Genomic DNA, 24231 nt, shown 5'->3' with positions numbered 1-24231 from the left:
TGGGATTGGAAGGGAGTCCTTTGTTATGAGCCCCTTCCAGAAAACCAAACGGTTAATTCCAACAAGTACTACTCCCAATTAGGCCAACTGAAAGCAGCACTCGATGAAAAGCATCCAGAATTAGTCAACAGAAAACACACAATCTTCCATCAGGATAACGCGAGACCACATGTTTCTTTGATGACCAGGCGAAAACTGTTACAGCTTGGCTGGGAAGTTCTGATTCATCCACTGTATTCACCAGACATTGCACCTTCGGATTTCCATTTATTTCATTCTTTACAAAAGTCTCTTAATGGAAAAAAGTTCAGTTCCCTGGAAGACTGTAAAAGACACCTGGAAGAGTTCCTTGCTCAGAAAGATAAAAAGTTTTGGGAAGATGGAATTATGAAGTTGCCTGAAAAATGGCAGAAGGTAGTGGAAAAAAAGGGTGAATACGTTGTTCAATAAAGTTCTTGGTGAAAAAGAAAAATGTGTCTTTTATTTTTACTTAAAAAACTCAAGGCACTTTTTGGCCCACCCAATAGTATTCATTTAGGATATCAGGAAATGTAGTATGCTCAGGACCGGCTATAAGATTCGTGGGACCCAGTGCAAAATAAAAATGCAGAACCACTTGTTTAAGAATTATTAAGAATTTCAAGACAGTGACAGCAGAACATTAAACCAAGTGTGGGCCCCTTCTAGGAGCCAGGCCCTGTGCTACTGCCCAGGTGACACACCCAGGAAAGGCAGTCCTGAGTAGAGTGGTTAAGAGCATGGGCATTGAAATCAAGAGTTTGAATCCCAGCCCTTCCGCTTTATAATTGTGTGACTCTTGGGAAAGCTACTTAATATCTCTAAACCTCAACTTCCATTTCTCTAAAATGGGTATGATTAATTTACCTGCTACTTGGGATTTCTGTAGCATTAAATGAAGTAAGTACAGTGCCTGGCTCATAATAGCCACTTGAAAACTTGTAGATATAATGATTACCTTTTTAGGGAGCTTTAGAAGAGAAAAGAACCACTGAGCTGGTAACTCAGATTGATTATTCAGCTGATGATCATAAACTCCTTAAAGTAGGAATAGTATCTCATACTCTCTGCAGTACCAGCGTCTGTTTTACCAAGCATGGACCCACAGGTACACGAGTTTGAAAAATGTGGCCTGCAAGCTACAATAAGAATGGCTAAGAAGATGTGTTTCAGAAATGGTATGTTTTCAACATTCTAGAAGGTAGAACCAAAGCTACAATTTTAGGAAAATCCATTTAAGATCAACATTTCATTGGCTGTTGCAATACTAGGCATTTATTGGCACCTTAGATATAGTTGCCATGAACTGCTTTCTATGAATAACTCAGTTGATGAAAGTGAATATTCAATGGGAACTTTCCCTAGCGATATTCTTTCTTAGTGGCTCAAAAAACAGAAGCAAAAACTAAAACTATCCCTGGATGAAGTCTTAATACTGGCAAAATGATTTTATAAGACACTTTAGAACTTCAAGCAGGTTTTTTCTGCTTCCTTTCTTCAGCTGAGCCTGGCCCAGTGAAGCTGTCAGCCATGGACTGGCCTTCTTCAAAAACCATCAACTGTTTCCACATAGACCCACTTCTACTAAGCTCTTAACCAAAGTCTACTGTTGGCCCAAGACATCTTCACTCATTTGACAAAAAGCACGTGGACCAGTCCAGGCAGTGGAGTCCACAGAACCCAGGAACACCATACCAGGCTTTTAATCACTGCTGAATAGTGTCTGAATGAGCTGATGCAGGTTCCAGGGGTACCTCTGTTGCATCTTCTAAAAACATGGTCTTTGCATGAGCAGATAAATAGGAAATATTAAGAAAAATAGTGCAAATTGGGGTCTTTTCACAAACACATTAACACCATAAAATAATATGACAGGTATTATTGGGAATAGACTCCCCCCACCCCGACTTGACCACAGGCAGTGCTGTTTTCTTAGCAGTAGTCTATTTCTCAAGAACTTCTTTATTTATTCCCCAATCTAAAATTAGTTCCTTAATTTGAAACAGCCATAAACAAACATTGCTAAAGAAATCCCTTGGGCTCTCTTCTCCCACACCCTCTCCCCTCACACAGATAGTTTTTGCTGCTTTGTTTGTTCTCAGTTCTTTTTGCCTTTGTGCTCAATACAAGGACCTGCAGTGGCTTGGCTTTCTGAAATCCCTTCATTCACCTCCTGAACGATATTTAAATTCCATTTTGACAAGAGAGAATTAAATTCACATTAGTTTCAATCAATTACGTATTAAATACAAACTTCAATAACATCTAAGTATGGGTTTGAGTACTCTACTGGTATCTAAGGTTGCTTGTAGCTCTTCAATTCTTCTGTTGGCCTGTTCTAGCTACCACTGGACAGTGAGTATAAATGGAACTGCTGATCTCAGCAGCGGCTCTAGCAGACCTGGAGAGAGATCCCCCCACTTCTCTCTCTCCCTGACTTGCAATCTTTGCTACCCTTTCTTCCTTTCCTACCTTTTTCCTTTGCCTCCCTTCCCCTCCCCATATCAACAAATAATTTCATAGCCATGTGGCTTTCTTCTTCAGATTCATTCTCAAAACCATCTTCATAGAAAGGAATGTGCTGACCATTTCCCTGGTTGCTCTGGCCTTTCCCCTGCTCTGCTTTCTATCATGGGGGACTGCATTTTCCAGCTTCATTGCCCTCTGGCTTCCACACAAGCTGAGTCAATGGGAGGCATAGGCAGAAGACAGGAGAGTGGGAGGAGGGGAGAAGCCAGGGAGTTTCTCCCCCTCTCTTTTCTGTTTTGAGTGGTTTCTCTGGCAGCAGCTGCTTCTATTCCATGATTTCAGTTGCTGTCAGATAGTCCCTTCCCTCCTGGTCTCAGCCTCTGCCAGGAATCCTCCCTCTGTGCTCCTGACTTCTCTCTGATGATCCTACCTTCTAGGCTCTGATAACACTGCCTTCTTCCTGAGGCTCTCCAGCCCTGGGGAGGGGGGAAGCATGGAGGTTAATGGCTTCTGACTATTGTTAATGTTTGGGTTACCCTCACTATCCTACTTCACTCCTTGGTTCTGGTTCTTCCAGTGCTTCCATCACATGTATAATGAGTTCCTGTATTAAATTCCCTCTGTTTCGAACACCTACAGTGGTTTCTGTTTTCTCATTTGGGCCCTGATTGAAGTAGGGGACTCATGATGCTAACAACAACAAACCGGAGCTCCCAGGTCGTGAACACGTGGAGGTGTTAGGAGAGTGGCAGGCTCAGGGAGGGCATGGGAACTCCTTGCCCTTTCCACATACCTGGCCCTGTGCATCTCTTCCATCTGGCTGCTCCTGAGTTATATCCTTTTATAACAAATTGGTAATCTAAAATCAATTAAAAAAATGATAACCTCCTCTGAACCTCTCAAAACTCAAGTCTTATATGACGTCTTCATAAGCTGAATCTGGATTACAACAAGTCCTCAGAGAATGGCAGAGCCGTAAGATGGAATGAGCCTAGGTCTCTAATCACCACATGGAGGAAAGCAGCCTACGGAACAGGATCACCATCTTCAAATGGGCACATGCACAAGAAAGAAACTATCATTGCATTTGTGCCATTATATATTTGGATCGTTATTTGTTACAGCAGCTCATACAACTCTAGAAGTTATAGGTAGAGAGGAGATGACACTCAAGTAATAGCTTAAATCTTAAAAGAGTAATTACATAAATAATACTACAATAAATATACAAATTTTAGTTGATTTTTGGACTGATGAGATGATCAAATTTACACATGGTAATGGAATCTTCCCTGTGTATAACTGAATCAACCCTGTAAACATGTTTAGACTAATGCTTTAGTATGTCTGTCAATGTTGAAAGAGACACAAAATTCCCAGAGACAGAGGGTTAATCATAATGTTGATGTAGTAAAACAATAAAAATAAAAAGAGCAATTAAAAACAAACAACAGCAGCAATGACAAACCACCACATAGCAACATCTCCGATCAACAATTCCTCAGAGTGGAGTGCTGCTATGCATGACCTTATTCTTCTCTCCTTTTGGGATTTTATACACATGGCACACCTTACAAAACCAATGGCTCTCAAAACCCAGAGTCAAGGGTAAGTTTGGGGTGCACATGAGCGGTGTACTAGGGAAACGGAGTATCTTTTCCTATCTGCACCTGTTGAGGACATCCTATTGTTTTCACTCTCCTAAACATGGAGAGGAGGATTTTCTGCTCTTACTTTACTAATATGGACTTTACACAGAATGTCGTATGAGAGTTGGGAGTGACTTTCTCATTTCCATCTGAGTAGACAGGTCCCATCCACTTTGCACCACAGCCTCAGGACTCCAGTAATGTGGTTTTGATCATCACTAGGTTCAATGATCTTGAATCTCACCTGACAGCAACACCTCTTTGTTTGTGAATCTTGGAAATATTTGCTATAGAGCAGTGTTTGGCAACACTTTATGAGTCAAAGGTCTTTTGGAAGAATACTGGGACTAGTCAGAATCCTCTCTGGTGCACCTCTCAGGTGCACACACATGCACACGTATGCATATGCGCACACACACACGTACACACACGCTCTGACATACAACTTATCAGGCTTGTTGATTCCAGATTAAGAATGCCCCATCCCCCTGCCCAACCACGTGGTCCTTGGTCAAATATTATTCTTCTGTTAATATCCAGGATGCCCTGGGTTTTGCCTATGTATGTAAACATACATATATTTTTTATTTGTAAAACTGTAGTTTTGCAAATAACTTATTTTCTTTCCATTTATGTCCTTTTAAATGATGGATTTAAGTTCAAAATACAAAATCTGTCAGACATTATTTGGAGAGATTCTTCCTTCTCTTGGACTAATCCTTAGGCAGATATTTCCATGTCTTACTTGTGTTAAAAGATTTCTCTATAGTGATATTAAATGCTTTTGTCCATGAAACAATCATTTTCTCCTGCTGTTTTGAGATAGCTCTTTTTCTTATTGGCACCACATGAGATAAAGTTCTGTAATTGGGACAGAGATTTATGTAGCGTTATTGTTGAATGTATATGTATGCTGCTTTCCTAAGCTGAGAGACCCATGACACAAGACTTCTGTTTGGGGATTGATCTGGGGCCTAGTGCAACATGTATGCTATAATAAGTCACAGCAGATGCTGCTTATTCAATCTCTGCTATCCCATGTGGGTTCTAGGGTGGATAATTTTGCTCATTCTTTTGGCCTTTGCTATGGCTTGTCAGGGACTGGACTCATGTTCATAACTCTGAGACGTGCTCAGCTGTGAAATAAGTACTGAAAAGATGAAACGCAATTGATTCTGAGCCACTGTGATCTTTCAATCCCATGTAAGCAAGAAATAAGTACTTTAAGTGGCCCAATAAATCTTTTTGAGTTTAAAAGTTCATACATTTAAAATATTTATGGACTGACTTGGGCAGAAAGACCAGGAAAAACTATGTACTGGCTCTGAAGTAGAGATAGAAACCATTATTGTGTATTAGTGACAAGCTCAGTGGGGTCAGCCTAGTGTATCTGTTTCTACAGAAATGAGAATCGTTTAGCATTAAGGTATGAGTTTGTGTACAGAAGTATAGGAGATGTAAGTTCCAAGATTGATTAAAAATGAAAGATTGGCTTTCTTTTAAACATCTGTAGCTGTTTTTTGTGTTTGGGTTTATTAGAAGAGGATATTATACTAAAATCCTTGAGGCTTTCTATAATAGGAAAGGGGTGATCTTTCAAACTGAGTGACAAGAGTTATGCAGGACCCATGAAAGAAGATACTGGAAATGCTTGGTATTCATTCATTCAACAAGCATTACTGAGTGCCTACTATATTCCAGGACCTCTGTTAAACATAGGAATAAGAAAATGAATATTATTCATTTTGAGTTATATTATATTGTCTATATAATATATATATAATATATATATAATAATATATAATAATATAATACAATTATATTGTCTCAGTGTAGTAAGAGAGACTGATAAACAGGTAATTTAATCATGGTGTGATATATTCCATGACAGAGGTGCAGAGTATTATCAGAGCACTGAAGAAGTGTTCTTTTCTTGTTTTGAGAGATCAGAAGACCTTCTCCAAGAAGGTGATGTTTTCCAGAATGAGAAGTTATTGGCTAGGGGAAAAAGGAGAGAGAGGCACCCCAGGCAGCAGAGACACCATATGCAAAGGTGAAAGTAAGACTCCTGAGAGATCAGGCACTGGAATGACTTGGTGCAGAAGGCCTGGGTGGGGGGTGTGATGGAAGATGGGCTGGAGAGGGAGGACAAGTCACATGTATGCCCTGCTAACAGTGGAGTAATCTGAAGTCAAAGGCTTTAGGATAAGAAGGCAGGGGCAGTGAGTATGGAGAAAAGAGCATGGATCTTTGAGTCAGCTGGCATGTATAATAACAAGAGCTCCAGGACTGATAGGATTCAGAAGATGACAGAGAAAGAGGAGTCTAGAATGACATTTGCTTCCGACTTGGGTGACTATATTGGTAATGATGGCATTCACCATAATCAAGAATAATGGACAAGGAATGCGGCTGGGATTGGGCAGAGATGATGGTTTCTTTTTTCATGTTGTGTCTGAGGTACTTGTGAGTTTCTGTTCTGAATATACTGAGTTTGAGGTAGACGTTCAGTAGACACTTGAATATAGGGAACTTGATCTTAAGAGACACAAATTTGGGAGTCATCAGTAGTTGAAGCTTTGGGTGAGGGTGAAATTAGAGAGAAGAGAGGGTTGAAAACAGAACCTAAGGTAACATCAACATTTAAGGGGCAAAGGCAGAGACAAAGGAATGCTATGTAACATTGAGAAAAGGCTGCAAGAGCATTAAGGGGAAAATAAGAGAAGGTGGCAAACAGAAGCCAAAAAAAAAGAGTGGCTCAAGAAGGCAGCAAGGTGTTATGTGGTAAGGGGTCAAGTGATATGAGGACTTAAAACTGCCTTTAAGATGCGACAACTGAATGATCATTGAGGATACTGGCAAGCTCAGTTCTAATGCAGTCACAGGAGCAAAGGGTTGGGTATAAAAGGAGGTGAGAAAGAAGACACAAACCTACTGAGCTTTCTAAAACTTGATGGATGGGAGACAGAGCTTTTAAGACCCAGGTTCCTTTTTCAATAAACATAAGACTGCAACTTTATTACCTCAAAATTTTGATCAGATAGAACTCCCTTCTCCCTGAGGATCATGGCTCAATCTTTTGAATATTTCTACCCACCAAGCACCTTTTATTCTAACTTTACTTACAGTAATTTATATTATAAAAGAAATATTTTTTCCAAAAAGGAATTTATAGTATAGGATAAAACATCATCCACTCCTCAAGACTTAGATATGCCCTACCACCCATTGAGGTTACCAATGTAGAATTCACCAGGACACCTCACCACAGTGATAGGGACGGGGGTTGCAGTCATTAAGTTGCAGGGTTAATTTCAAAAGTGAGGAGTCATGGATGAGTTACTATTGAATAGAAACCAGGTAGAACTATGGTATTGTATGCAATAGCAACTAGCCCAGGAAATAGCTAGTTGGGAATTTAAAGATATCATATTTAAGTTCTCACATATATGTAGTGTTCCAGCCACTTCTGAGGGTTCTAACAGAGCCCACTGGCCCAGGGATCTTGGATGCATTGCCCTTGGCAGATGTCTTCACAGCCGTAATTTTCCTTTGAGGTAGGCATCATGGTCAACCACCAGGTTGTCAATGGAGAGATTTCCCCCAGCACTCCCTCTAACCACTCATTGCCTCCCACCCTCTGCCCACTACCTGTGGGCACAAGACTTCATGAAATGGAAGGAAGGTCCTCTCCAATTAAAGAGCACTCAATAAAGAAATCCAAGGACGCTGCATTCTAAGAAAATGTTCTCCTTAGCACAAACCCTCACTCAGCAGAGCTAGTTATCAGATCTGCTAGTTTCTGATCTATTTGATGGAAAGGATCACCAAGTACTGAAATGTTCTGATGGAAAGGTATTAGAAAAAGTGTGCAAGCAATTTATTATTTTTTCAGTAGGGCCAATGCAGAAAAACATCCTCTCAAAATTTACAGACCACATATTTTGTCCAAGATGAAAATAGCTTTATTATTTTTCCTGATTATAAAAATAATGCATGTTTATTATTACAGAAACTGGAACATTGTTTGTATGAAAAAGAAGTAAATATAGCATGAAATCCCAAAGCCCACAGGAGGCCAACAGTTTAAAAAACAACTCAAGTAGTTTCTTTAGTATTTGACTTTCTTGACTAGAAAAATGTCAATGGGTGTTTTTTAGCCACTAAAGTTTTGAATACTTGAAATTTGATAATTAAATATTTGAAATGAAGAAACAAAAGGCAGCTTTCTAATCTTTTACTCAGAATTGAAATCCTGGACTGCGTTGTAGCCCTTCGACCCCAGGTTGCGAACAACTGATCTAAAATGCTCAGGGCAGCATCTGAAGGACCAGGTGGAATGGTGAGGCCTGGGAGACAGGCATCAGGACTCTCACTGCCTGAGGGTCTGGGAGGATGTTATAAGGGAAAAGGGAGTTTTAGCCACCAGAAGAAGGAGCCAAAGACCTGAAGCTAGACTTACATACTGTAAAGTCAGAGATCATCAAGTTCACTGTCCCATCCTAGCAACAGGGCCAGTATGGGACTGAACAGACACTCAAGTAATACCTCTTTTTTTGTTTGTTTTATAAATTTATTTCTTTAATTTATTTATTTTTGGCTGCTTTGTGTTTTCATTGCTGCGCAGAGGCTCTCTCCAGTTGCGGCGAGCGGGGGCCACTCCTCGTTATGGTGCGTGTGCTTCTCATTGCGGTGGCTTCTCTTGCTGCAAAGCATGGGCTCTGGGCATGCGGGCTTCAGTAGTTGTGGCTCGCGGGCTCTAGAGCGCAGGGTCAGTAGTCGTGGCGCACAGGCTTAGTTGTTCCGCGGCATGTGGGATCTTCCCAGACCAGGGATCGAACCCATGTTCCCTGCACTGGCAGGCGGACTCTCATCCACTGCACCACCAGGGAAGTCCCTCAAGTAATATCTCTTGATGTAGGACAGGTTTTAGCTACTTCACTATTTGGCCCTGGGGTAGTGGTGCAGGACCACAGGCACTGGAATGGAAGGAGTCTCTAAGGTTGAGGCTCTTTTATGGCTGCTAATCTTGAGCAATTATAGCGCCAATCAAAATCACCCAGTGGGACCCAAAGCACAGAAAAGCCCATGTGTCTGGAAATAACGAAATCCTTTTCCCCATGCCCAGGCTACATCTGGATGGGGCTAGTTGCTTTAGGCTGATAAAGATTCATAAAGAAAAATCAGAAGCTTTAGCATGCTTTCCAGTTTAAGGACTCTGTGGACTTGTAGAAGCATGCAGGACCCTGCAGGATACCTCAGGGGGTGATAAGTTCTGAGGAGACTTCAGGAATTTTTGAAGCAGTTTGCAGACCTAGTGCTCTAGAGAAGAAAATATTTGAGGTCTCTGGATCAAGATTTCCTCAGGTCTAGACGCAAGATTTGGGGAGAACCTGTAAAACACCCACTGGCCGAGAGGGGATTGGGGCAGGTGAGGCCTGGCAAGAGCGGTCCAGAGTCTAGGACATAGTGTCTGCTCCCTTTTCTTGGTAGTGTGAGTGGATTTCAGCATGTCTAGTGGGAAAGGAGGTTATGTACCTTTTCAGTAGAAGTCTTGATTGCTTTGGCAGCTGGGTTGCTTTTCAATGCCCAGGCTCACATGGTCTGCTGCTTCCTCTGCAGGACATGGGCAGTGCTTTGGTGCTACCCTCTTTAAAGTTTTCCAGCTTTTTTTCTTTTTTTTTGCGGTACGCGGGCCTCTCACTGTTGGGGCCTCTCCCGTTGCGGAGCACAGGCTCCGGACGTGCAGGCTCAGCGGCCATGGCTCGTGGGCCCAGCCACTCCGCAGCATGTGGGATCCTCCTGGACCGGGGCACGAACCTGTGTCCCCTGCATCGGCAGGCGGACTCTCAACCACTGAGCCACCAGGGAAGCCCTAAAGTTTTCCAGCTTTATTCAGAGTTGAAGTAGATCACCAGTGTGAACCCATCCACGAGGACCTGCTTTTGTTTAACCTTGCTGTAGAAAGCCTTAAAATTGGTCTAAGATCCATCTGGAAATATTGACTGAGATTATGGGCCAGGTCAACTTACCTAAAATAATTTATAAAATTCAGGAATTCCCTGGCAGTCCAGTGGTTAGGACTCTGTGCTTTCACTGACAAGGACGCGGGTTCAACCCCTGGCTGGTGAACTAAGATCCCGCAAGCTGCCTGGCCAAAAAAAAAAAAAAAAAAATTCATTCATCAGTTCAACAATATTTGAGTATCTCGTATGTTCCTAGGTTCTGGGGACACAACAATGAGCCAAAGAGACAAAAATCCTGCCCTCACAGAGCTTGTCATCTTGTACAAAAGATGTCAAGATTGAGAACACTGCTGAAACTAATGAGAAATCTATTACTAAGCCTTGGTTTTTAGTTCCAGTTAAATTTTGGTTTATTTAGTCAACAGTCCCTACACCTGTATTATATGTTGTCTTGGTTGTTAATGCATTAAAATATTTTTTGGTTACACAATTATCTTTATCGGTATTTACATATGCTAACACCTGTGATGAAAGTATACACCAGACTCAAATAAATGGGCATTTAGTTTTAGAGACTGAAGCAGAAACAGAATATTACTTCATATGTTTGCCAAATTGCATTTCATTTGGTATAGACATCTAATTTTTTTTCCTTTGCCATAATATTTGCTTTTCCTTATAGTCCTCCTCAGGTCTCCTCAGCAACGAGATGACAAGCTCCCCAGTCATCATTAGAAAGATGAAAATGCTTTTTAAAAAAGATTGGGAAAAAAGTCTAGTCATTTTTCAGATTGATTTATTGTTTAACAGCAAGGTTTTGCCATAATGGTACTAACTTGTTACAGTTTGCGAGGAAATAAAAAAGACAATTATTCTACTAGTTGAAGAGACAAAATGCTAAATTATAAAACGTTGGGGGGAAAATTCAGGCAATTTAAATTTCCTGGCAATGGATCTATAATTTATTTGAGGGATCACAGTATTCTAAGGTATAGACAAATGTATTTTGTGGAGAAAAAAAATTACACTTTGAGTTTCATTACCCAATTTTAGTGGTCAATTACACTGTTATATTTTGTAAAGAATAGTTTATTTTTTTATAATGCAACAGTGACTAACCTTGTACACATATTTCAAGTTTGTGCAGATGTACTTTTTTTAAACATCTTTATTGGAGTATAATTGCTTTACAAATGTTGTGTTAGTTTCTGCTGTATAACAAAGTGAATCAGCTATAGGTATACATATATCCCCATATCCCCTCCCTCTTGAGCCTCTCTCCCACCCTCCCTAACCCACCCCTCTAGGTCGTCACAAAGCATTGAACTGATCTCCCTGTGCTATGCAGCAGCTTCCCACTAGCTATCTATTTTACATTTGGTAGTGTATATATGTCCATGTCACTCTCTCACTACATCCCAGCTTACCCTTCCCCCTCCCCGTGTCCTCAAGTCCATTCTCTACGTCTGCGTCTTTATTCCTGCCCTGCCACTAGGTTCATCAGTACCGTTGTTTTAGAGAATAGTTGCTCTTGATCATCACATATAGTACCTATAAGGAATCCTATTCCTGAGTTTTGAATTCTTCTCTTTTCATCTTCGAAAAGCTTTAGCAAATTTTCCTGCCTAGGGGAAATTTCATCAATCTTTTTATCCTCTAATATTTTTGTTGTCATTTATCTACAGTTTTAAATTTTTTAAAATTAATTTTCTTTTTATTGAGGTATAATCAACATAAGAATATTAATTTCAGGTATACAGTGTAATGATTTGATATTTGTATATATTGCAAAATAATCACCACAATAAGACCAGTTAACATCCATCATCATACATAGTTACAAAATTTTTAATTTTTTTCTTATGAGAACTTTCAAGATCTACTCTCCTAGCTACTTTCTACCTACAGCTTTTTTAATACTTAGAGTAAGAGTTGTGTTTTTCCTGCTGAGTTTCAGAGGCTGAAAATGCTATAGAAATATTTTTTATAATACCTAATCTGAATTTCAAATAATACTTTAAGCATTATGCATTTATTTTCAAAGCATTTTTTAAATACATAAAAAAGATTTTTTTTTGCATGGAACTAAGAAATACTAATGCAGTGCCTACTGCATTTAGAGCACTATTCTAAACTAAGAGATATATAAATTAAAGAGATGAGACACTACTTGTTTTCAGAGACAAAAGGAAAAAGAGCTCACAGATTAAATGCTCACAGATGTGAGAGGAAGTATTTATATAGCCTAGAGGTAAGAGATCAAGCCCTGAAGCTAGACTGCCCAGATTCACATCCTGGCTCTAACATTATTACTGTGTAACCTCAGGCCAGTAATTAACTTTTCTCTGCCTCAGTTTCATCATCTGTAAAATGGGATAATAATAATAACCTACCTTATTGGGCTGTTATGAGGGTTAAATGAATTAACACACAATGCAGAGCATTTAGATTACTTTCTAGAACACAGTAAGCTCTCTAAGATAGTTCTTACTGTCATGGGCCTGGTGTTTTCAAATTGAATTACTCCTTTAATCTAGAGATTTACCATCTAGTTGGAAAGGCCAAACATTTATAAGAGAGCAACTTGAAAGGTTTCACAACCTGGAACCAATTAATAAGTATGGAGAAGATGTGGCATCAAGATGTTACCACAGCAAAGGAAGCAAGATCCAATTCAAGAAGATGGTCAGGAAGAGGTAAGAACTGAGTGTGGTCTCAAAGGATAAGCAGAGTGTGTGAAAACTAAGTGTTTGGACAGGTAGGCAAGGAGAGAAAATATGGCAAATATAAAGAGTCTTAGATTCTTTTTAGAACCAGAGGTTCTTAACACATTCAAGATGATGTAAAATAACTAAGGACAGAGAGCATGAGCTTTCTGGCTAAAATTCTAAAGCTAGTTGCAGACAGAACCAGTGAGAAAATCTAAAACTATGACTTCCAGCCCACCATTTCATTTGCTACACCAATATGAGGCAGAATCAGGTTATGTGGTCCTTTCGTTGGTCAATTTTCCAATGTTGAATTCTTGAAAAAAAAAATTTTTTTTAAGGGGCTCAAGTAAAAACAACTAAGGAAAAACAATGACAACAACAACTCTATACTTTTAGTAGTGATTCTCTTCCTGGGACACACACAAATGTGCTTTTATTTCTAAGTTTTTCCACAAAGACGGCAGGATTTCCCTTGTTTTGAATTAAATCATTGCATGTTTTCATTAGGTAAAGCACACTTCTTACATTCTTTTACTCCTATAATTTGATAATTTATGTTTATGACCCTAAAATCTTAATAATTGTCTTTCTGCTTCTTCATAGCTTCTGCTTCTTCCAAATAGACTGAGGGGAAAGTAAAAAATGCTTTTGTACTTGGTGGATTTATTATCTATTCTTGACAGTTATTAGAGCAACTGTAATCTGCTTCTTTTAAATTCAAAAGTTGTTGATGGATTGACTTTTGAAAAGAATGGCCAGGAAGGTAAAAGTATTTAAAAACCTCATGGTATGTCTTCAGAAGTTTGGATTTTGAGATTTATGAAAACTAGGTTAATGGTATTTTTAAAAGAGAAGCATAGCTTTGCTCTAGAAACATTTTTGGCTTTCTAATAGCTTCTTGGGTTCATTTTCTCAATGTTATTAGAATGAGTTCAACAGCTTCTACTATTTTCTTTCCCGAACCTGCTAAAAAACAGGGAGAAAGACTCAAGTGTCCCCACTCTGCTAGATCCTTCTAGAAGGCAAAATTGTTCCTACATAACTATGTTCCCAATTTCTTTCTTGGGGCAGGAGCTCCAAAACCTTCCTAAGAGAAGTTCTCTTAATTGTCCTATGCAGCAAATACTTGTCTTAAACCTACTTTTTACTAAAACTTGGCCTTTTTCCAAGATCAAAAGATTACAGAATTTTCCCCACTCTTTCAAACCATCTGTTTACATTTTGTACTTGTGAAGCTGCCGTTTGAATTTCTGTGATTTTTGAAAAGCTGGACTGGACAGCAGAGGTCAGAGGCTCCCTTACTGCCCAACTGCTATAAGCAGTCACCTTGGAATCTAAAGTCAGATGGGCAAAATGGAGAAGGGAGGCTACACTTGTCATCAGGTAGCAGGTCCATATGTTGTCTGTTGCAAAGACAGGGATCTTCAGGGTGTTCATTAGGCTAGGTTATCAAGGTCTGAGGTAGTGTACTGGATTGTGGCGGAGACTGTGGAGTCAGAAGGCTTGGGCTCAAATCCCAGCTCTGCCACTGTTCCAGGTGCCTACTGCTATACAATGACCACCCTGAAGTCCATCTCGTATTATTGCTACCTTCTGTTTCTGGGCACTGACTAGGCTCAGTTAGGGTTTCTTTCTAGATCTCTCAGTCAGTGACTGGGGCTGGAGTCATCTCAAAGGCTTACTAACTCACATGCCTGGCAGATCAGCTGGCTGTAGGCTGGGTCCTCAGCTGGCATCATCAGCAGAAACACCACCTATACATGACCTGCCACGTGGCTAGAGCTTCCTCATAGCATGGCTGCTGAGTTCCAAGGGTGATTGGCCCAGGAGAAGGCCAGGTGAAAGCTGTAGCTCCTTTTACAACCTAGAATCAGAAGTTACCTACATCATTTCTGCTGTATTCTATTCGTTAGGATCACATCTTTAAGTCTAGCCTATATGCGAGAGGAAGACAATTAGACTCCATTCCTTAATGGGAGGAGTGTAAAAGAATTTGTGGACATGTCTTCAAACTAGTATAGCCACTTATTAGCTGGAAGAACTCTCTGTTCTTGGCTTTTCTGGTTTGTAAAACAAGGACAAAGACAGTAAGTTTCCTCCCAGGTTTTTGTGAAGATTAAACAGGAAAAGAATGGTACCTGGTACTCAGTACGTTTAAGCTTAGCACATCACTATGTCTTATGTGGATCAGAAGTGATGCTGATGGTACCATCTGTGATGGTGTAGGTCCAAAGCAGATACAGTCTGGGAAACGGTTACCTTTCAGACTCTACTGGTAGCATTTGACAAATAGCAGTGCCTGTGGTTCTTATGCCTGTAGGAAAAGAATGACTATATATGGTCTGAATTCTTGGTTCACCTCATTTTAGCGACAGTTTCCAGATATAGGTCAGTCCATTTAAACCTGGCTCCATTTATGGCAATTTATTTCATTATTGGACAAAGTAGTTAGAACCATGAGTAATAATTACTGTGCCTACATTTCTTTTAACACCTTAGCCAAGTAATCCTCACCTCACCCGGTGAGTAAGGTTGGATGAGCACTCTTCCCTCCTCCGGGATGGGGAAACCAGGACAAGGGTCAAGTGGCTTGCTCTAAATTCTACTGTACAAAGAGGCAAGAAGCCAGCTGGAGTGAGAAGCTGGAGGGCCTGATTCTCTGGCTCCCGCCAGCATGCCTAAATCATATGCAGATTAACACCCTATCATTGATCATTACCCAGTGCCAGTTAATACGCAATATTCATTTATATATTTTCATATATATATATACACATATAGTTGAAATTTCTTTTTAAATTATCTTTTAATTTCTGTAACAGAGAATTGGCCAGTGTCTACTTAGCATCATGTGAAATTAAGTGAGTTAATAGATATTAAAACATCTTGTAAATAAAAGCACACTTTGCCACTCAGTACACTCTTTTCCCTTTCGGTCAAATTAATATTTTCCGATATTCTTGGGTATCCAAACTTTTTTTTGTCTAAGGGAGAAGGAACAACTGAGAACACTCCCACTCTCTGCCTACATCTGCTCACAGGTTGGCTTCCAGTTGTCATTCCCCGCGGCCCCCCTCCTCACCCCCGCCGCCCCGGCCCGCTCCCTCTGGCTTGCCTCTCCAGTTATTGTATTTGTCGTTTGATGTTAATAAATCCGGGAGTGAGAAAGGTTGAAGGGCCGTGCCTTCCGTGGGGCTGGGAGGGACGCCTCTCCTTCCTCCTCTTTTCTACTCCTTTCCCCATCCGGGCTGGCCCTGGGGGCGGAGGCTGCACCCGCGCTCACCGGGGGGCGCTGTGCCGCCGGCACCGGGCGGCCGGAGGTGAGTCGGCTGGGAGGCGGCAGCTCCCGGTCCTGCCGGCGCTCAGAGGGGCGAATCCCAGGCAGCGAGGTCGCCGCCCCCGCCCCTCGGCCGGCCCCTCCGCCCTCGGGGTAGAGGGGAGTGGCCGGGCGCCTCCAGCCGCAGCGCAGCACTCTGCAGCGGCAGCGCACTCTGCAGCCGGGCGCGCACTGGAGACCCGGCCGCCGCGCGTCTTGGTGGTGTGGGAGCGCGGGCGCGAGGGGCCGGCAGCCGCTGGGAAGCGTCCGCCGGCAGCGTCCGCCAGCAGCGTCTGCCGAGCAACTGCGCGGGAGCCCCGCAGCCTCGCGGAGGGCCCGCGTCCCAGAGCGCGCCGGAGAGGGAGGACGACAAGGAGGCGGAGTGGCGCCCGGCGAGGTAGCGCGAGCGCTTTCCCTCTCTCCCCTGCCCTGCCCGCTCGGTCCTTTGTGCCCGGGGTCCCCGTGGCCCCGCCGCAGCCCGCGGGACACGGGTCAGCGGGGTCTGCGGTCTCTCCTCGGGGCCAGGCGGCGCTGCGGCGAGAACCGCGCACGCTGGAGGTCGGGCAGGGTGGTCGCGACTCCGCAGTTGCTTCGGGGGCGGGTGGGAGAGTAGAGGGCACTAAACTAAGTTCTTCTTACTTTGCCCCATCCCCTTCGTACCTGTGGGCAAAGTGGAATCCAGGTCTTCCTGGTGTTCACCCATACCCCTCCATCTCTCTGGCCCACAGCTGTTTCCTGGCCCCCTGGTTCTATGGAAGGACACGGGGTGGCCTCCTCCGGGAAGGAAAGTGGAGGGAGAACAATGGGGCGTCCTGGGGAGTGGGGTTCAGGTGCGGCGTGCCCCGGCGGCGGGGGGAGAAGGGGCCCAGGACCCGACGGGGCATCCTGCGCAAGCAGCTGAGCTATGCTCCTTTGTTCCGCCGCAGCGGAGGGGGCTGCCTTGGGTCTCGTTTCCTGCCCGGGATGGGATTGATTCACGGTCCTAGAGAGGGAAGGGGAGGGGGCGGGGCTGGAATGGAAACCAGATTAGGAACGGGAGTCCTGGAGGGTTCTTGCTGGGCCGGGGCAGAGGGTTGGGGAGTGGGTGATGTGAGTGCCCTGGAGAGTTGATTACAGACACACAGCATTTTGTCCAAGGGCTTGCTGTGTGGGTTTCTGGAGCTTATTTGTAATGCTTTGTTCAGGCTGCGGCTGAGCGTTTATTGCTTCAAGTTGTGTACTTCCCTGACTTCTAGGCGCTCCCAGTGTTAGTTTGCTGAAATCAAATCTTCTTAATTACAATGGAAGAAGACTTTTTTTTTTTTTTTTTTTTTGGCTATGAATCAGGGGATTTGTGTGTATGTATGTGCCTGTGGATCCGTGTTTGTAGCTAGTAGATATTGGCTTGAATGGGTAGGAAGCAGATTTTATAGCATTGATTTTGACATAGAATAATTTTCTCCGTTGTAATATATAAAACAATTTTCCAGGAATGTTTGGGGGGAAACCACTAGAAAATTAGACATTGCTAAATAAATGAATCAGATTAGGTAACACTGAATTGAAAAACCCTTTACAGTCTTTCCCAGAAAACACATCATACACACCACCCTTTGGGTTTTCAGTTGAGGAGTCATGACTTCTGTGCTTTCACTCCCCTAATGTGGGTCATCTGGACTAGGAAAGAGAACAGTTGCCACTATGGTGAATGGGAATTATTTTTAGGGGGAGGTAGAATTGAATGTAATGTGTTGGGCATATGTTAAGTGACCCTTTCCTAGATTGGAATCAAGAAGCCCAGGAGGATTGGTTGACCTCGGGAGGGAGCCAGGGTGGATTGAATGATGAGTGTTTTTTGAATGGAGTATTCCAAGCAAAACCGTTTTGGGAGGAGGCTGACATTTCCAGGCATTCATGGTTTGTGCCTATGGGACACTGGTGGAAGGATCCCAAAGCTGGGCTGAAGGTTAGAATTACTCTGGTGATAGTTGAGGAGACATTTAGCTATAGTAGTCTGGCTGAGGCAGGGCTGGGAAATGACCTAGAGCTGCTGCTTTGACAAGTCTGAGGGCCCACCGGTAAACCACCGCATTGGCTATTCATTTAAAGACAACCAAGTTTGAAAGTCTCTTAACCTTAGAAGGTGAATGAAGAGCTTACTCCTGGGGGAAAAAAATGTTTCTTGCCCACTAAGTGGTAATGGAAAAGAGCTGTACCAGTTACCGTGAGGGTTTGTCTTTTTCTTGGAGGATGTGGTCAGATTTTCAGGCCAGGCTGGAAAGCAGTGGGATTTGTCCTCCAGAGCCATTATGATGTGCAGTTGAGGTGGGATGTTGTCCAACCGTCAAGCTGTGTGTCATTATAACTAACACACTGCCTGGCAAAACATTGTGCCATGGGCAGCGAACAGAGGGAGACTTCCTTCGTTATCGTCTTGCCATTTTGGATTTTTCGTTTATGTTGTGAATTGTTTTGTAAAATATAGCACAATTGGATTCCTCCCAAGTACTCATTGGAATATACATTAACAAAATACAAAGCATAAGATTACTGCTACCAAAGACACGGATGGGGAAGCCTCTGAAATAGTTGGTCTCTGGCTGCAGGCCCTCCGATGGATTCCCCATGTGTGATGAGGCTGGCTGCAAGCTGCACCCTCTTCACGGGATGGGATGAATCATCACTTTGTCAAGCCTGGAGTTAAAGACTGACTCTCCCTGGGTGCTTCGCGGTTATGCAAAGCAACGAGGAGCTTCCGACAACAGTGGGGAAGGAGTGGGGTGTAGGGGTGGGCCAAGAGGGGAATCCTCAGAACGTAGGATGTTAAAGGTTTTTAACATTTGTCCTCCTTTTGGGCAGATTCTTCTCTCGTCCCCCTCCCTTCCGCTATTTTCAATAGCTGGACCTTTGGATTCTAATTAAACAGCCTAATAGTAGTTAAAACTGTCATTAGTATTTACTGTGTGAAAAGGATTTTACACACATTATTTTATTAATCCTCACAACAACTTGGTAAAGTGGGTATTATCTCCATTTTACAGTTGAAACTGAGGCCTAGGGAGTTTGGTAACTTGCCTAGTTGTGTAGGTAACTAGTAAGGGGTAGAGGTGAGATTTGAATTCCAATCTCTGATTCCAAGGTCCACACTGTATGGTATGATATCTTTTAATAATAGGAATGACAGCAGTTTGATTATGTGATTAGCCCTTTGCAGATTGCAAATCCCTTTCACATATTATCATAATTGATCCTTTCAAAAACTACTGTGAGATAGGTTTGGAAGGCTAGATTAGTGACATCGCAACTTTTCGAACTGTATTGTTCAAAAGCTTTGCTGTTTGATGGCCTGTGTGAATAAACTTTAAGTGAATGAAACTTTAAAAAGTTAGGCTGCCAATGTTTAAAAATAAGTTTTTCTGTGGGGGGGAAGGGGCATTTAAAAGTGGTGGAATGGAGCAGACTTACAGTCATTTGATATTTATTGAAACCTATTTTAGCCCTTTTTATCTCCCAGCCTTTATTAGAACACTGCACTTTGCTTCTTTACTGAGACCCAATGCCAGTGTGTCTTTTTAGAAGAGGAATAAGGAGGGAAGGAATGTGATTATAAAGAGGAAGTGGGACATCAGAATTGGAGTCATACACAGCAGCAGGCCGTAGATTTTCCCAGCACATGCTTTTTGTCCTGGCAGTCGCCTTTTACAGAAGACATTCTTCCTTAGGGAAGTGTCAAGGGTCTTTCTTTACAATATCCTCTGAGATCATCACATTTCTGAGCTCTGTGGGAACACACATTCCGGATTTCTGTGCTCATCTTTTCCCCACAGGGGAAGTGAACAAGCTTAGGCATCCACGTGAAAGTGGAATGGAAGTGGTATCCGTCCTTGGGGTGGAATGGAGTATTGTGCCAGGCAGGAGTCTCCTGACCTTGACCCAGGGGTGACCGCCAAGTGCAGGAGCAGAGTGAATTCGCACACTTGGCGTCATCGATTATTTATGGATTTCTCAGAATGCTCCCGGGCAAATGGAAAAGTCAATATTGGTTTTTTCTGTTCCTAAGATAAGACTATGAAGACTGAAAGTTCTGCCTTTACTTTTTAATTATTTCAAGCTAAGACATCATTTGGGGTCTTCAGAGACCGTAGTATAGGTGCAGTAACTTTTGTCTCCTGAGGCCATTAGATTCTCATGCATTGGATATTTAGAGGGGATGCACACACGTGGTCTGCTGAGTTCTAACAGGGAGCACTTTGCAACTTACCAGCTGAGAAGGATGAAGGATGCTCTTATAACCTGTCGTAGGTTTCCTTTCAGTTGCCAGTGTCTTCATCAATTTGTATTGTATTAAGCACACAGTTGATGCAAGGCTATGCATTAAAAAGCAGCAAAGGAAATCCATTGTGTATCAAAGGATGTAGCAGGGCAGCACAGTGTGCCCAGAGAGTGGATGTTGGTGAGATGACTGTGACAGCCGTGGTGACCAAGGCCACGCCAACACATGCTACTGAGACAAAAGCATGAGAGTGGGAGGAACCCAAACAATGCCTGTTCCTTCTTTGTCCTTGGTTTTATTTCCCCCAGCCTCTGATGGTGCCAAAGGGGTCGGGTCTCTGAACACCTGCCTCTGAAGGCTGGATTGGTTGGGATGTTAGGAAGCCTCTTTCTGGTGAATTCGTTGCCCGAGGAGAGAGGAGAGGATCCTTTTTTGGACCCTGAGGGTGTATAAAGTACCATTCCATGGGAGAAGGTGTTGAATTACATGGTCGGCCCTGGTGTACAGCAAATCCTTGGTGTCCTCCTGCTTTCTTCCCTCCCCACCTGCCAGCGTCCCAACCTTCCTCATCCTGGTTCAGCATGGCTGTTGATTCAACCCCACTAAGGCTGTTCATAGACTTCAGGCATATTTGCATAGTGGACAAGAAATGCCAAGTCCCCAAAGAATTATATTTTGTTACATGACATTCATGCTGCCGTCATTAAGTAGTGGGTGCTGCGCTGTGTCAGGCTGCGTCCTGGGTACCCTCCATAGCCTGTTTCATTTAATCCTCATTGGTCTCCTTCAGTAGATGTCTGTAGTTGGGAGAGTTGGGTAACGTGCCCAGGGCTAGTAGAGATCAAGCCCAAGACTGTGTGCTTTACAGAACAACGTGCTGCCTCGTGGGACAGTGTTCTTGGAAGCTCAGGGCCACTGTAAGGAGTGAGTTTTACAGAGTTAGAGAGTGAGCCCACCCTGACAGTCTCTCTCTTCCTTTGTCCCGTGGGGTCAGGGTTCCTGCGTGTGTCCTTGGTTGGACCAGGGCTGAGGATCTGGTTCAAATGCTTCTGAGTTGCTCTTTTTTTTTCTGGGTCTTGTGCTTGGCAACCCTGCATTATTCTCCTCCCCCAGGTGAGGGGGACTTGGTGAAACAAGATTCAACCTGCCGGTGAGAGACCAAGGAGCCAGCCCTGCCTGGTTGTCTTTCTCACCCTCTCCTGGTCACTGCCTTCTCTGTGGGAATCTGCTCGCCTTCTGGGGATTTTCAGGGGGTTTGTCTGATCTCTGGTCTCCAGTCTTTTCAAGCACAGTATGCTGCTGGGCATCCAGTCAGAGCTCAGGGTCTGATGCATGTGGATGCATTGCAGAGCTGGAACTTAGGGGATAAGACTTTGGACAAGGCAAGGAAGAAAAGAATTGGTATAGAATTTATACTCGTCCAAGATAGGCAGTTTTTGAACTTGAGGTCTGGAGATAAGTGAAAATTGACATTCTTCCTTTGCTTATCAGATAAACAGCAACGCTGAGCTTCTAAAAATACCAGGTGCCTGGCTTTCCTAGATAGCTTGGAGAGGCAGGAGACCAGGTCTCTGCTTTCCAGGGCCTTTCTGATCAATCCTGCGTGGACTCAAGATGCTTTGAAGTTACACAGATGGCTTCATTTTGCTGTGTTAAAATGAAAATACAATTCAAAATTGTACACGTTTTTAAACTCGTAAAAAAAAAAAAGAATTCAGCATCCTTGAAGACACATTAGAAAATTACATTGAAAGGACAGTGGAACGGACCAGGTTCTTCGTTGTCGGTTTCATTATCGTGTGTGTGCATATTATTTGCCTGCTCATTTTCACTGGTTTCGTGGAAGCATTTTCTGCACACTTCAACCAAAAAATTAAAAACAAACCAAAAACCTTGATTGAAAAACTCCTGCTGGACCCACTTACTGTTGCCACTGTGTACCTTCTCTCTCCCTCAGCGCTGCTTCCTTTTACATTCTATATTATTAGACTCTGAAGCGCTATTTGCAATGTTCAGATTGCAAATAGGCCCAGTTCCTAGCTGCTCCTTCTTTCCTTTGAAAGGGCTTCAAAGGGATCATCACTATTTTATTCATTTTAGAGTCCCTGCCTAAATGCTTTTAGGAAAAGTTTAATTTTTATAAACATTGGGCCTAGGCCAATTTGCATGGCTCATTTTTTTGCAGTCCTCATGCAGTCTGCTTACAGTTGTAATAAGTTGACTATAGTTTTGATTTACCCCTGATGTGGTGAGCTGTCTAGCAAAGAGTTCTCACTTGCTTGAACTCTTCAGGGTGTTGAGAGGTATTCATAAAAATATATGAACTGCCACATTGGGTCAGATTCAGGAATCTGCTTTCGGCAGAAGCAGAATACTAAGTATTCTGTGACATTGGAGGAGGGGGCTGAAGTTAGACTTTACAGCTTTAGTAGGTTTGGGGGCTCTCTCTTCAACATCTATAATTGCATAATCTCTTAAAAACCTCTCATCCATATATTTAAACTCATATATTCAGATTCTTGAATTGTTTATTTGTATCCTATATTTAAACATTTCACACCTCCTTTAAAGGTAGAACTTGACTGTATTGGTATTTTGACTTCAAATGTTTAATTTTTGGAACGGTAGAGTGATGAAGTTGAAAGGGCCTTTAGGCCACCACCATAACCACTTACTTGTATCTGAGAACTGCTCAGGCTCAAAAGGTTAACCAGGGTCAGATCTGGCACTGGACTCCAAGGCTTTTAACTTCTTGCTCAGTTTTCTTTCTAGGGGAATATCTCACTGTGTCTCCAAACCCATCAAAATCCTCGCTTAGTGCCCATTACCTGATAGTTGATCGTCTTTGACGTAACTGTGCTAATAGCATTCTTATCATCATCTTGACTTTGGATTTCAGAAGCATCACCGACTTCTGTATTTTCTGTGACTCTTACATCCATCTAATCAGTTACAGTGTTTGGTTGATTGTTGCCTTTTATTTTCAAATCCTTAAACCTCTATTCTGGTTCAGACCTTTAAAAGGCTGGTTTTACTAGAATACAGCATTTCCCAAAGTGGGTTGTTCCATGAAAAGTTTGTAAATGTTACTGTAAAAAAGCGTTCCTTGGGCAAGTAGGTGTTGGTTAAACAACACTTTAAACAAGTTTCTTTAAATAAACTTAAAAAAATAAGTTTCTTCTTTACAGAAGGCCTTATCACGGACTTTTATTTGTGACCGTGCACTGTGGATCTCCAAGAGGGAGATAGGGTATGCACATGTCCCAACTTACGTGACCGGTGTCCCACTTTTTGGCAGGATCATTGTGTAGATAACACTGCTGTAGTCACTTCATTGTACTGTTTGTAGATCCATCACTGCCTGGCTTTCTATGGGAATATGTGTTCTCTGTGAGCCACGCTTGGTTCTCTCTCAAACATGTCTTCTGCTTTTTTACCTTATTTTTTTCCTGGATCTTTCCTTTGTCCTGGAAGCCCCTCTCTACCTGTTACCCCTACACATCTCTCACAACCCAGCTTTTCTGAACTTGTAGCATTTACTGTTTCACCACTTAAAATGGAGAAAATATTTGAAAGAGTCAAAACATTGAAAGTAACATTGCATGCCCATAATAGTTAACTTACTGGAATTCACACAAAATGCCGTTTTCCATATTTGTGTCAGTTGATGAGTCAAACGCACATCACATTCTTCTCGCTCCCTCCACACAGGTTAACTTGCACATATATTCTCCAAGCATGTGGCTTGTTTATTTTTCAAAAATTTGTGTTATTGGAATTGCACTCAGTTCATATAAAAATTTAGAGAGAATTGAGATCTTTATGGTCTCATGGCTTCCGGTCTGCAACC

General features: G+C 42.5%; 1 protein-coding gene across 3 annotated transcripts in view; it reads left to right on the top strand.

The window, feature by feature from the left end:
* The first annotated feature begins 16262 nt into the window (after positions 1-16262).
* MYO1B (myosin IB) overlaps positions 16263-24231 on the top strand; it is a 184917-nt gene continuing 176948 nt past the window's right edge. Inside the window, exon 1 of one of the 3 annotated variants that reach the window (XM_082630510.1) lies at positions 16263-16526. The gene's annotated coding sequence lies outside the window, so the exon portion shown is untranslated. The remainder of the gene's footprint in view (positions 16527-24231) is intronic. The other 2 variants (XM_082630511.1, XM_082630509.1) reach the window with 2 other exon arrangements.

The sequence above is a fragment of the Mesoplodon mirus genome, assembly GCF_964341445.2.
Source record: "Mesoplodon mirus genome assembly, chromosome: 8".
NCBI lineage: Eukaryota > Metazoa > Chordata > Mammalia > Artiodactyla > Ziphiidae > Mesoplodon > Mesoplodon mirus.
Note: the sequence above shows the minus strand (reverse complement) of the source record. Positions and strands in the feature narration are given on the sequence as shown.